The sequence below is a fragment of the Oryctolagus cuniculus genome, chromosome 1 (assembly GCF_051225735.1).
Source record: "Oryctolagus cuniculus isolate XC-2025 breed Fujian yellow rabbit chromosome 1, ASM5122573v1, whole genome shotgun sequence".
NCBI lineage: Eukaryota > Metazoa > Chordata > Mammalia > Lagomorpha > Leporidae > Oryctolagus > Oryctolagus cuniculus.
This window is the reverse complement of record NC_142867.1, coordinates 28,843,356-28,858,464: the sequence shown is the minus strand read 5'-3', so window position 1 is coordinate 28,858,464 and position 15,109 is coordinate 28,843,356. Positions and strand designations below refer to the sequence as shown.

At 37.3% G+C, this 15,109-nt stretch overlaps 1 long non-coding RNA gene across 1 annotated transcript in view; it reads left to right on the top strand.

The window, feature by feature from the left end:
• LOC149128328 (uncharacterized) overlaps positions 1-15,109 on the top strand; it is a 177,168-nt gene that overhangs the window by 142,880 nt on the left and 19,179 nt on the right. The window contains exon 2 of the long non-coding RNA XR_016217621.1: positions 6,452-6,524. This is a non-coding gene — a long non-coding RNA (uncharacterized LOC149128328). The remainder of the gene's footprint in view (positions 1-6,451; positions 6,525-15,109) is intronic.

The window sequence follows — 15,109 nt, the reverse complement described above, 5'->3', positions numbered from 1 at the left end:
GGGCCATTTTTTACTGCTTTCTCTGGTGCACTGGCAGGGAACTGGATTGGAAATGGAGCAGCCTGGATTTGCACTGGTGCCCTTATGGGATGCTGGCACAGTTGGTGGCGACTTTACCAGCTATGCCACAGTACCTTCCCCTTTATTTTACTTTTAAGAAATTTATTTATTTATTTTTTAACTTTTATTTAGTAAATATAAATTTCCAAAGTACAGTTTATGGATTACAATGGCTTTTCCCACCCCATAACTTTTCTCCCACTCGCACCCCTCCCATCTCCCACTCCCTCTCCCATTCCATTCACATCAAGATTCATTTTCAATTATCTTTATATACAGAAGATCAATTTAGTATATATTAAGTAAAGATTTAATTATTTGAAAGTCAAAGTGACTGACAGAAAAGGAGAGACAGAAAGAGATCTTCCATTCTCTGGGTCATTGTCCAAATGGACACAACAGCCAGGTCTGGGCCAGGCCAAAAATAGAAGCCAGGAATTTACTTGGGTTTCCCACATGGATGGCAGGGGCCCAAGTATTTGAGTCTTCTTCCACTGCCTTCCCACTTGCATTAGGAGGAAGCTGGATGGAGAGCAGAATAGCTGATACTTGAGTTGGCACTCTGATAAGGGGTGCCAGCCTCCCAAAGGGAGCCTTACCCTGGTGAACCACAGCACTATCCCTGGAAAGTTTCTTAAAATAAACAAACGAATCTTGAATGGAAATATGTCCAGTGGTACTTCTTAGGAAATACAATTTATAAGAGCTACATAAGAAAATGTTAAGATAGTCATTTCAACATGATATAATTCAGAGATCTTTTTCTTCTGTGTTACAAATCTTTAGAATTGGGGAAGAAACTGTGTTGATATATGAATAGCTTCTTAGCTGTTCATTAAATTTTGCCTTATCCATAAAGTCACTTCTTCTCATCCATTTGCTGACCAAGGCTTTTCATTTAGCTTTTAAAAATAACAAAGGCAGCTAAGCTGCTGGTTGGGATGCCTGCATCCCCTATCAAAATGCCTGTGTTGGAATCTCCATTTCACTTGCACTCCTGATTCCAGCTTCCGGCTAATGCATATCCAGGGAAACAGCACGTGGTGGCTCAAGTAATAGCATCCCTGCCACCCATATATGACTTGGATTGAGTTACCTACTCCTGGCTTCAGCTTCTCTTTCCCTCTCAAAAAAAAAAAAAAAAAAAAAAAAACCTTTTAAATAAAAGATGATTAAGAAGTTTAATTAGAAAACATGATCAGCATTATTTGAAAATCCAATATTATAATCCTCTAAGTGAGCATCGTCTGATAAGGCCCAACAATGTGACTGTTTCTGAAGCTTGTGATTTTTCTAACTTGTGGAAACTTGGAAGTAGAAAAAAAGGTTACTGAAATGGCAGGGAATTTTTTAACATACTTTTCTTTTGTTCTTAGTATTTTCTTCCTCACTTATTTTTGTGTTAAACTTTTGATAAAGTCTCCCATAAATGAGTTATTATGAGATAAATAACTGTGGGTAAGGGAGCAACATCTTGTTGTAGATTAAAAACCAGTTAAGTCTCCAGAAAGGAATGCCTTCTGCTTGAATGCGGGAAGGTCAATGGGACGATGTCCTTGAGTTGAGATAGGGAAGCAGGGCTGCTTGATGTATGTATTATTAACGTGAAAGAGGATGATGCTGGACTCTAAAAGTCCCTGCAAAGAATTAAGTCCTAGGATCTTGAACATTCAATCCACGATTACTTGTGCAAACTTCTCAGCTCATCCATATTTTCCTCTGCATGCAAACAGAAGTTCCTAAGTTATATCTATTTGCCTGAATTTTAATTTTAGAGGATTTAATTTTAGAGGATTGCTATCCATTTCTTTTGGACACAAATGAGACTCATGTGTCAGATAAAAATGTCATGTCTGCTTCCAGGTACATGTTCCCTAGTAACCGCTTACCTGTGATAAGGTTTTGGAATGAGCTCTGTAAACAGATTCTATTTTGGGGCTGAGTGAGATGAGCAGTGATGAGCTGTAATATTTCTTTGCACCAATCAAACACACACAGTCATCTTTGCATGTGTGTGCATGCACACACACACTGTTCATTAATAGGCTTTAGTTGTTATGGAAGTTAGGTTTATGTAACGAACATACAAATGAGGTTTCCATGTGAAAACGCTTTCAATTATGAGCTTCCAAATGCAAACACCCACACGATATGTGTGCCCGGATAATGTTTGATTTCACAGAGGTTTTCCAGTGTTGGTCTTGGTTATTAGAAAAGATCAATTAGTAATTTTATTTTATTTTATTTTATTTTATTTTTTGACAGGCAGAGTTTAAGTCCTTGGGGTTCCTGTCTACAAGACTGCCCCCAAGACTCATCAGTGAGGGAGTACTTTAAATAACCAATCGCGGCCATTGTTTCATTGAAGCAACTTGATGCTGATAAAGTAGATGCAATGTCTGTCTATATCATTGTATGTATGTGTGGGGCAAGGGGAAAATAGGTGGAGACACAGAAGAGGAAGCAAGGAACTTTTCAAGACTGAGATGAGAGGGAGGTGGATGGAGTGAAAACAAAGTGAACATATTTTTGTGTATGCACAGCTAGAATACAGCATCCAGAATACAGGTATTAGGGTCTGTTGCCTGTTTAATTTCTACTCTGTTCCTTTGGTCTCTTGCTATCCTCCAGGCCTCTGTTAAGCAAAATGCAATCTTGACTTTCAGTGCTCCTCAGTGGGGTGCTAGCAGAGTCCTGCAGTGCCTACTCTTTGTCCTGAGGCTCTTCTTCCCCAGATATTCACCCAACAAGCCTCTTCACTTCATCAGAGCCTCTTGTGTAAGTATTTTCTCAGATCATCCCTTCAAAATAGCATTTCTCCTTTATTACATTAAGAATTTGTCTCGTGTCTACTGTAAGATGAATTCTTTGATTTATTTCCTACTGAATCCCCAGTACCCCAGAAAATATCACATTCATTGTAGGCACTCAGAAATATAAGGGTACTTCAAAGATCATGAAAAATGGAATTAAAAGACATGTTTACTTTGATTCAAAGAAATTATTGAAGGGGAAGTGTTTGACACGGCAGTTAGGACATCCATTGGGGTGCCTGCATTCTGTATCATGGTGCCAGGGTTCAAGTTCCAGCACCAGTTTCAGCTCTAGCTTCCTACTATTCTGGGAGGCAGCACATGATGACTTAAGCGCATGAGTCTCTCTCATGCTTGTCTGAGACCAGATTGAGTCCTTGGCTTCAGCGTGGCCCAGCCCCAACTGCTGGAGGCATCGGGAGAATGAATGAACAAAGTTCTCTCTGTCTCTATCTCTCTTGCCTTTCAAATACGTGATTAAAAATTATTATTTTTTAATTCCATGAGTAGTATTTTTTATTTGAGCTTTTAAAAATTTTTGAATTGAAATCATAAATGAAGTGGTTAGGATCAATTAAAAAACTATCCCAGACTCCTGAATACAATCACAGGAGGGCACTGTTCAATGTAAGAGAAAGTTTTAGCAAGGAGAAATGTTCTTAGGTAAGACATTGCCTCTCAAGATGTGGGATAAATTGGAGTGTGTGTTTGGAGCAGTTGTTAAGACATGGTTGGGCTGCCCACATCCCATATTGAGGTGCTTAGATTTAAGTCCCAACTCTGTTTCTGTTTCCAGCTTTCTGCTAATATAGATCCTGGAAGGCATCAGGTGATGGCTCAAGTACTTGGGTTTCTGCTACCCATGTGGGAAACACATGGATGGAGTTCCTGGCTTCTGCGTTTGGCTTGGCCCAGCCCTGGCTGTTTCATGAATTTGAGGAGTACAATACTAGGTGGAAAATCTCCCTCCATTTGTGTTTCTCTGCCTTTCAAATGAAAATTCATAAAAATTTTAATAACAAATGTATAGATTGAAGCATAAATGGACATTTTAAAATAAATTCACAATAATTTAAAAAATAAATACATTTTAGACAGCACACTTAGTAAGAAGGATGAATCCAAAATTAAATCAGTAAGACAAAAGGCCCTGAAATGCAACCCAAAATTTGAAGACCTCTCTGCACAGATCTCACAGTTTTTGCACTAAAATCAATTCATCTTTTACTTCACTTTCTGTGAACATTTGAAGTATCTTCTAATATGAAGGCATTAAAATTGTGACGTTAATATTAAGTGATTCTCCTTTGGGCCGTGAATTAAAGACAAGATGTTCTCCTTAGAACTGTGGTTTTTTTTTTCTTTCTTTCTTTCTTTCTTTTTCTTTTTCTTTTTTTTTTTTTTTGTGATTAACTGAGGTAGAAGCAAGGAAAGACCAATATTTTCACTTTTATCTTCCTCCAACTTTCCCACCTCCATCCCCCTTTCTCCCTCTTCCCTATTTCAGATTAGCTGCAAAATTATTCTGGTTTATTTAGACGTGATAATCATCCACAAAGCAGCATTTATTCACAACCCTGCTCTTGTTACTGTCTCCAACCTACTTAAGCAAATTCTAACAGTGGCACAGTTTCAACAAATCCTTGGAATACACTTTTTTGCTTCTATGTCTTTGATATTTGCCAGTCATTTCTCCTTCAGCATTCTGCCAGCCTATGACCTTGAACTCATTATTGCCCTAACTTTGGCAGACACCAGCTCATTACAGTCTCACTGCTCCACGGGCAATCTGACTTTTGAAGTTTTAAATAAGGAAGTTTGTAAGGAACACAATTTCAATTACGAGGCCCCTTTAATTTGGTGCTGTATGTGGAAGAGAAATGAAAGTCCTGTCTCAATTTTGTAGGGCTGACCACCACTTAAAGTGTTTGGCCTACTTCAAAGAGAGCCTGGTCCTGCCATCTGATTCCACTCGCATAATTGAGTTTCTAGAACACTTGCAGTGCTGTCTGGAAGCCCATGGTTAAGAAGCAGATGGATGAGTCATTAGGGTAAGAGTAGGAGTGTGGTGAATGAGCAGTCTCCACCTACCAGCTTAACTATTGCCAGTATCTGCTGTGAAAGGAAGACTGCTTAGTTTCGAAGAATGATTAACACATTCTCTTTATATTAAGGTGATCATGTTACTTATGGTCCAAGGTTGACTAAATGGAACCACTAGAAATAATTGTAATTTAAATATTTGTGAATATTTATTAATTGAAATTGATATTATAGTATAAGTGGGCATAAAAGATCTTACGTAAGATTATTTTGTAAAACAAAATTATAAAAATTACAGTAACATGTCAGAGTACAGTAGAATGAAATAGAACGTTCTTAATGACTTGAATAATAAATAGCAAATACAGTAGTTATTCTTGGTGTGTGTTCATGTATTTTAATCAGTTTTTAAAAATATTTTTATTTACTTATTTATTTGAAAGGCAAAGTGACAGGGAGAGATGGAGAGGCAGAGAGGGACCCTCCATCTACTGGTTCACTCCCCAGATACCTGGAACAGCCAGGGCTAGATGCAGCTAAAGCCAGGAGCTAGGAACTCCTCTGGGTTTCCCAAGTGAGTGTCAAGGACTCAGGTTGGCCAGCGCCTCGGCTCAGCAGGCTAATCCTCTGCCTTGCGGCGCCGGCACACCGGGTTCTAGTCCCGGTCGGGGCGCCGGATTCTGTCCCGGTTGCCCCTCTTCCAGACCAGCTCTCTGCTGTGGCCCGGGAGTGCAGTGGAGGATGGCCCAAGTGCTTGGGCCCTGCACCCCATGGGAGACCAGCGTGGTGCACCGGCCGCAGCGCGCTGGCCGCAGCGGCCACTGGAGGGTGAACCAACGGCAAAGGAAGACCTTTCTCTCTGTCTCTCTCTCTCACTGTCCACTCTGCCTGTCAAAATAAATAAATAAATAAATAAATAAAAAGGACTCAGGTACTTGAGCCGTTATCTGCTGAATTCCAGGTGCTTTATCAGGAAACAGGATCTGAAATGATGTAGCTGAAACTTGAACCTGGTTCTTCCATATAGTATGTGGGCATCCCAAGTGGCACCTTAACCCACTGTGCCACAATGCCTACTCCAGATCATTTTTAGTCTGGTATCTTTTTGTTGTTGTTGCTGTTTTTTTTTTTTTGTTTTTTGTTTTTTGTTTTTTTGTTTTTGTTTTTGTTTTTTTGACAGGCAGAGTGGACAGTGAGAGAGACAGACAGAGAGAAAGGTCTTCCTTTTCTGTTGGTTCACCCCTGCGCACCGCGCTGATCCAAAGCCAGGAGCCAGGTGCTTCCTCCTGGTCTCCCATGCGGGTGCAGGGGCCAAGCACTTGGGCCCTCTTCCACTGCCTTCCCGGGTACAGCAGAGAGCTGGATTGGAAGAGGAATGACCGGGACAGAATCCAGTGCCCCGACTGGGGCTAGAACCCCAGAGGGTGACATTTTCCGGGAAAATATTTCTCAGAAGAGGGTTGTTATCAAAGCCTGAGATGAACCCAACCTCTTTCTGCTTCTTCACTTATTTTGGTGATCTTTCCTCTGCACAGCATGTTTGCTTGCCACTGAACACCACCCAAAGGTCAGACAAATGGGACCAGTTCATCTTGAATCTCCAAAACTGTGAGTTAAATATCTTATTCTATTTATCAATTTAGTTTCCTCTAGTATTTTTACTATAGTAAAGAAAAACAAATGTAGTTACTTTGAGATAAATTTAAATATCTTCCTTGAGAATCTTCATTTTTCAATACTTAGAAATTACTGTAACCTTAAAAACTCATGTGTGTGTGTGTGCAAATGTGCCTGTGTATTCTACTTGTTAAATGCTTTGATTAAAAATTTACAACTGTTTTGGACAAAAGACTATCTAAATTTAGAGAACTCTTTTATAAAATATTTGCCCTATTTAGGATATTTAGGTCAATTTCAAAAGTACTTCTTCAAAGGGTCAATTAAAAATAATCATGCTGAGCAGTCAAGACAGAAAGTACGTACAATCATACTAAACAGTTTTTTTTATTAAATTTTAACTTCCTCAAAAGATTTGCATTTAAATTATACACACACGCACACACACACACACATTTTTCTCACTGATAGCCTCTATCTTAACCTGTACAATATCATAGCTTACTCAGAATATTTTTAATTATAAATTAATCATTATGAATACATTTAAAATACATTTCAGTTTCATTGGTTTCTTAATGTATTCATTAGTTATTATTGAGGAATGGATTATCCTCACAGCTTATGACATTAAAACAATTTTCTTATGCTTAAAGATTCCCAGTGTCAAGAATTTGCACAGGATCCAGCACCATGATTGTCTCTGCCCCATAGTGTCTAAGTCCTTCATTAGGGAGACTTGCATACCTAGCCAGTGAAGCTGATTGTCAAATAGGATCTTGGCTAAGCTATAGCTTAGAACATCTCCATCTCACTTCATCAAGTAAACTCCTTGAACTGGCTTGTTTGGATTTCTTAACAGCATGAGAGATAACAAGAGCAGCTTTCTCAAATGAAAGGGGCGGAAATGCATGGCATTTTGATCATCTAGACTTGGAAATCTTACACACAATATTTACCGTAGTAGAGCACTACAATATATTTACTATAGTAGAGCACAGCCACATATTCGCCATATTTAATTCACAGGGCTAGACCCCAACCACTTCGTAGGGTGAGTGCTAAGGTCGTCTTACATGAAGAGCATGTTGGAAGAGAGAATTGTTGTGGATATTGTTTTCCAGAGAAAATACAATCTTCCACTCTTAAATTAGGAAAATGCTATTTTTGTCATAAATTCTCCAAAAAACTTGTGTTTATTTTATAAAAAATTGTTTTACCTTTATTGCTAAATTTTAAACTGTTATTAAAAACATATATAATAATTTTGGCTCTTACACCTTCAATAGAATTGCTTCTAACATTTTATGGTGATTTCATAAATGGATTTGAAAAAGTCAGACAATTATTGGAATTGACTGATTTTCATTTGAAGCATTTGAAACCTCAAGATAGAACTTACATCATTTAACTATTCACAAAGTACATTCTCTGTTTACAGAGTATTTAACAACAATTGATTCACTTTTCATTTGCATTTAAGAAATCTTGAAATTGAAAATTAGTGAAATGTGTTGAAAGAGTTATTTAATTTAAATGAAAAGCCATGCATTAGGGAGTAATATTTTTTTATTTTTATTTTTTTTTGATTTCACGTTTTTTTTATTTAGTAAATATAAATTTCCAAAATACAGTTTACGGATTACGATGGCTTCCTCCCCCCCATAATTTCCCTCGTAATATTAAGCACTTTTGTAGCTGCATATTTTAAATTTCTGGATTGAGAAATATTTCTTAAATTTTCCATTAACTTTTTAGTTAGATGCCAGTGTTATTTCTCCAGTCTGTATCTTTGTGTTTTATGGCATCAATGATATCACTGTTCTCCCTATGATGGAAAGTAAATGTTGATAAACCTTTGTGCATCAACTATTTTGAGAAAAGAAAGCTTAGCCTTTAATATTTTCATTTAAAAAGAAATTTTTTATTTTGTAGCTCATTGCTTCTGAATGAGCTTACTACAAATTCAAAAAAAAACTTGTCAAATAATAAAAATTGCTAATGTGCAACATTGAATCTAGGACACAATTGTAGTGAGAGTGTGTAGAAAACAATCTGCAGCTGGATTGCTCAGCCTGTATTTCCTGCTCATGTTTCCTGTACACCTACACCATAACTTCTCCTGTTTCTCTTTGGCCCTCTGTTATGTGGCTCTGAAGTGAGTTGCACCTTAGAATCCACAAGCAAATGGTGCAGAACAGCTATCTGGTTCACCAAATCCCTGGCAGGGACATTTCCCACCACCAACTTAGATGAAGAGTAAGCTGACCCTCACTACTGATACCCGAGCATGCTCTGTTTTGTTAGTGAGTGCTCCATGAGCTTTCCTAGAAAAGGATGAGCTCATTAAGTTTAGGAAAAAATCTAGTGACCAAAGGAAGTTTCATCTGTGGTCTCTTTGCAGACTCAACCACACATTAAAGTGAGAAAATGTTCACTGTACATGTGATTGGTGCATTATTGCTTACCCTGGTTGTACTTTTACGGAGTATCTTTGGACTTCAGTTATTCTCCAGAAACTTTTGGGTTAGACAGCAGCAAAATTGAATTGTTTGGCAATTTATTAGCTATACTAAACCAGGAAACTCATTTGTAATCTAAATCAGTTTTTTTCATTTACAAAGTAAAGTTAAAAATACCCAACCCTTAGAAACATTGTGAGGAATACATTAGTTAAAAATTAAAAGTGTCTTGTATAAAATAAATTGCTTAAGTTACAGTAGAAATTTTCATTGTTGATTATTTTAATGAAGCAATATTGCATATAATATACCATAATGTGAGAAATTTTTAATAACCTTGTAAAATGTGTATCAATATTTTACTACCAAGGAAGTATATAATGTATATAAAGTTTATAATGGAGAATACATTCAAGTATGACTATCATGCTTTGAGAATGGAATTGCCTTTTTTGGAAGGCAGATTTAGGGATGCACATCAAATTCCTTAGACTTATGTATGGTATTTGACTCTTTTGTTGTCATATTTTTGATAGATATTCAAGTGTAAGAAACATGGATATGTCAGAAAGTATAACTACATAATTGTTCATTATACTGCTGTTGAGACAATAATAAATTGGAAATAAAGTGAATGTTCAAATATAAAGGCTAGATTTAAAAAAAAAATTTGGTCCAAACATATAATGCAATTATAAAAGCTGTTGTACATCATTTGATTGAGATTTAATAATATGCAAATATATTCATGACATCTTTATTAAGATAACAACCTGTAAAACTGATGTAGTATTGATTCCTAACCTATATATTTTTTGATATTTTTTTTAAACTTTTATTTAATGAATATAAATTTCCAAAGTACAGCTTATGGATTACAATGGCTTCCCCCCCATAACGTCCCTCCCACCCACAACCCTCCCCTTTCCCATTCCCTCTCCCCTTCCATTCACATCAAGATTCATTTTCGATTCTCTTTATATACAGAAGATCAGTTTATCATACATTAAGTAAAGATTTCAACAGTTTGCTCCCACACAGAAACATAAAGAGAAAAAATACTGTTTGAGTAATAGTTATAGCATTAAATCTCAATGTGCAACACACTAAGGACAGAGATCCTACATGAGGAGTAAGTGCACAGTGACTCCTGTTGTTGACTTAACAAATTGACACTCTTGTTTATGGCATCAGTAATCACCGTAGTCTCTTGTCATGAGCTGCCAAGGCTATGGAAGCCCCCTGAGTTCACCGACTCTGATAATTTTTAGACAAGGCCATGGTCAAAGTGGAAGTTCTCTCCTCCCTTCAGAGAAAGGTACCTTCTTCTGTTTCCACTGGGATCTCACTCGCAGAGATCTTTCATTTAGGTTTTTTTTTTTTCCCAGAGTGCTTTGGCTTTTCATGCCTGAAATACTCTCATGGGCTTTTCAGCCAGATCTGCATGCCTTAAGGGCTGATTCTGAGCCCAGATTGCTGTTTAGGACATCTGCCATTCTATGGGTCTGCTGTGTATCTCACTTCCCATGTTGGATTGTTCTCTCCCTTTTTGATTCTATCAGCTAGTATTTGCAGACACTATTCTTGTTTCTGTGATCCCTTTGGTTCTTACTCCTATCATTATGATCAATTATGAACAGAAATTGATCACTGGGACTAGTGAGATGGCATTGGTACATGCCCCCTTGATGGGATTGAATTGGAATCCCCTAGTATGTTTCTAACTCTACCGTTTGAGGTTTTTGAGATTTTTATTTATTTATTTGAGAGGTAGAGTTGCAGACAGAGAGAAGGAGAGACAGAGAGAAAGGTCTTCTATCCTTTGATTCACTCCCCAAGTGGTTGCAATGGCCAGAGCTGGGCCAACTGAAGCCAGGAATCAGGAGCTTCTTCCAGGTCTTCCATGCGAATGCAGGGGCTCAACCACTTGAGCCATCTTCTACTGCTTTCCCTGGCTAAAAGCAGAGAGCTGGATCAGAAGAGGAGCAGCTGGGACATGAACCTGTGCCCACATGAAAATATTTTCTTAACTTTTATTTAACAAATATAAATTTCCAAAGTACAACTTTTGGATTATAGGGATTTTTTCCCACAATAACCTCCCTCCTACATGCATCCATACCATCTCCCACTCCCTCTCACATCCCATTCACATCAAGATTCATTTTCAATTATCTTGATGTACAGAAGATCAATTTAGTATATAGTAAGTAAAGATTTCAACAGGTAGCACCCACACAGAAACGCAAAGTGTAAAGTACTATTTGAGTACTAGTTGCATGGAAGACTTCTTTCTATTTGTGTCTCTTCCTCTGTCACATTACCCTTCAAATAAATAAAAATTAAAGGTTTAAAAATAGTTTTTTGTTGTTGTTTCACACCTTTATTTGAGATTTTGCATTCTGAAGTTTTAGTTACTCATGGTCAACTACAGTCTGATAGTATTAAATGGGAAGTTCTAGAAATGAGAAACTTATCAGTTTATGTATTTACAGGAAAAACTTAATACAAGGATACATCAACAAGTTTCTGGGGGAAATAGCATTAAAAGATAAGTATATTATGGTCTGAAAATTTTGAAATCCATGTCTATCTTTTTTATAGCATTCATCTTCTATGAGCTTTTGAAGATCCTTTATTTACATGGATTACACCAAAATAAGCTTAACTTTTAATTCCATTTTTCCACAAATGTTTTGCCCTGCTCTTTTCCATGTAGCTGTTTTTATTCTCTGCAGTTTCAGGTCTCTACTGGGAATCTAGAAACATATCCTTCATGGATAAGATGAGACTATTGTAATTGATTTTATTCAAATTATTTACTCAAAACAAAAACAAAAGGCATGATATCATTAGTAAATACTGAAAGAAGAGTTATGCTTTTATTTTGTATTATTTTGTATTTATTTGAGAGATGAGTGAGAACCCACATCTACTACTTCATCCCCGTAATGCCCATATTGTTTGGTACTAGGCCAGGATCAAAGCCAGGACTGGTAAATCAAGTCAGACCAGTCACATGGGTAGCAAAAACCCAATTACTTAAACTGTCAGCTCCCCAGGTCTGCATTGTCAGGAAGCTGGAGTCAGGAGCTAGATCCAGGAATCAATCTCAGGCACTGTCCTGTGAGACACCAGAGTCTTAAGTGCTAAAATAAGTGCCTGCTCCAGGAAAAGTGTATTGAAAAAATCCCCAATTACCTGTAAAAACTCATTCCAAAGCCTACAGATGAAGATATGTAATTTCATATGAATCTTTGCCATGCAGCCTTTTCTACATCTTGAGGATCTCAGTGGGTCAAGACAGAAGGGACTTCATGGAGCAGGGCAGGAGATACAGTTTTAAGCTCTATTATTGTACTCCCCTACTGTATATTTTAGGCAAGTCACTTATGAACTATGGCCCACTGTTTTCATGTTTTTAAACTGAGATGATTGTGGTAAATGACCCCTGAGTTTCTTTCCAGTTCTAAATAGGGGGATTTTATGTAGGCTTGTTCTGGACAAATGACAGAATCATGTTTCCCTTCACATTGTGACCCTGCCCCAGAAATCAAAGTAGAAGTAAAACAGAGCTTTATTTTTATAGCATGGTATTTTATTCACAGAGCCTCATTCATTTTTCACTGCTGGATTTCTGAGCCTATTTGCAAAGGGAAGCTAAAAAAATGAAACAAAGCCCACTCCCTTGTCCTTTTGATGTTCCTATAACTGCTACACTTTTCACCTTTGTGATCTCAGCCTCCTTGTTAGTCCCAGCCCCAACCCTGCTTTCTTTTTGAACATTAGGTGGAGAGCATTGAATTAATCACAACCTTCAGTTTAAGGACCATTATTATCATTCATCCTTGCAAAGCCCCTTACTTGCCTCTTCCTCTAATTACTCACATTTAACACCAAGATCATTTCTGTTTCCCCCACCCTCAAACATTTTTAAATGTTTAGCACATATTTTATTGTATGTACCAGGGAAAATGCATTATTGTTTTATTGCATTTAATTCACAGAAAAGAAATTGTGTTGGTCTCATTCTGCTGCCTATTTTTTAAATGAAGCATGATGTTTTTAACATTTGTTCATTTTGCTACGTGTACTGTAATATATGAAATGCTGTGGTTGCACAGTGCCTCCACCATATCTTACCTGCCACTCACAGAGGAATCCCAATCTGCCTTGCACTCCTTGCCATCCCTTGTGATGTTGCAGTGAATATCCTCATACGTAATCACTTATGGGTATGCGAGAAATTGGGTGATGAAAATCATCAAGGGCCGAATTGCAGGGATGAATAAATGTATATACTTAATTTGTCTAAATCATTCGGGATAACACTTCAATAATTCTGGATTTTTGTTGTTCCATATTATGCCTGTGAGATTTATTCTTTGTTGTGTGCAGCAGTATATTTTCCTTTTCACTGATGTATAACATTCTTATTTTTGAAAATGTACTTCATTTATCATTTCTAAAGTTGACTATACTTAGATTGTTAGCAGACTAGTGTTATTTGGGTTAACGCTGCTATAAAATTCTTAAAAATACATTTTACTTTCTTCTGATTTTTATAACCAAGAATAGAATTTTTGCATCTTAAGGTGAATATACAATTAGCTTTAATGGCTACTGTAAACATTCTCCCAAGTTTTTACCAATTTTTCACTTTCACAAGAAATATATGAATGCTAGTTGTTCTAGATCCTTGTGAGTTCTTTTAATTTTAGACATTCTACAGGGTATGTGGATGTTTCTTATTGTGTCTTTGTTTTCTTTTTTTAAATGAGTAAGAGGATCAAGCAGCTTTTCATATGTATGTTCCTCAATGGAGTGCCTTTTTAAAAAGGATTTATTTATTTGAAAAGCAGAGTTACAGGGAGAAAGAGAAAGGGGGGTGGCGGAGAGATTGATTGATTGATTTTCCATTTGATGGTTCACTTCTCAAATGGCTACAGTTGCCAGGACTAGGTAGACTGAAGCCAGGAGCCATGAGGTTCCTCCAAGTCTCCCACATGGGTACAGGAGCATAAGTCCTTGAGCCATCTTTCACAGCTTTCCAAGGTGCATTAGTGGGGAGCTGGATCAGAAGTGGGGCAGCCAGCACATCAACTGATGCCCATATAGGATGATGGTGTTGCAGGCTATGGTTTAATCTGCTATGCCACAATGCCAGGCGCTGAATGCATGCTTTTTTGTGAAGTGGCTACTCTGATGTTTCTCCTAGTTGTTTTTTTTTTTTAATAAATTTTTAAAGATATTTTATTTGTGCTGTGTATAGATTCTTTATCAGGAAAATTGTTCCAAAAATAGCCTTTAAGTATATGGCTTTCCAGTCCCAAAGGGACAAATACCATATGTTCTCCCTGATCGGTGACAACTGACTGAACACCGAAAAGGAAACCTGTTGAAGTGAAATCGACACTATGAGAAACGGTGACTTGATCAGCATAGCCCTGACTGTTAATGAACAACTTAATACATTATCCCTCTTAGTAGTTTTTTTTGTCTGTTCTACTTAATATGACTGGTTTAATTCTATAATTTATACACAGTTATTCTTAAGTGTTGAAAATTAACTGAAATGTGATTCCTGTTAAACATAAGAGTGGGGATAAGAGAGGGAAGAGATGTACAATTTGGGACATGCTCAAGCTGACTTGCCCCAAATGGTAGAGTTAGAAACATACCAGGGGACTCCAATTTAATCCCATCAAGGGGGCATGTACCAATGCCATCTCACTAGCCCCAGTGATCAATTTCTGTTCACAATTGATCATAATGAAAGGACTAAGAGTCAGAGAGCACATAAACAAGTCTAGTACCTGCTAATACTAACCAATAGAATAAATAGAGGGGAGAGTGATCCAACATGGGAAGAGAGATACTCAGCAGACTCATAGAATGTCGGATGTCCTAAACAGCACTCTGGCCTCAGAATCAGCCCTAAAGGCATTCCATGAGAGTATTTCAGGCATGGAAAGCCAAGACACTCTGGCAAAAAAAAAAAAAAAAAAAAAAAAAAAAAAAAAAAAAAACCCTAAATGAAAGATCTCTGTGAGTGAGATCCCAGTGGAAAGAACAGGTCTTCAAAGAAGGAGGTACCTTTCTCTGAAGGGAGGA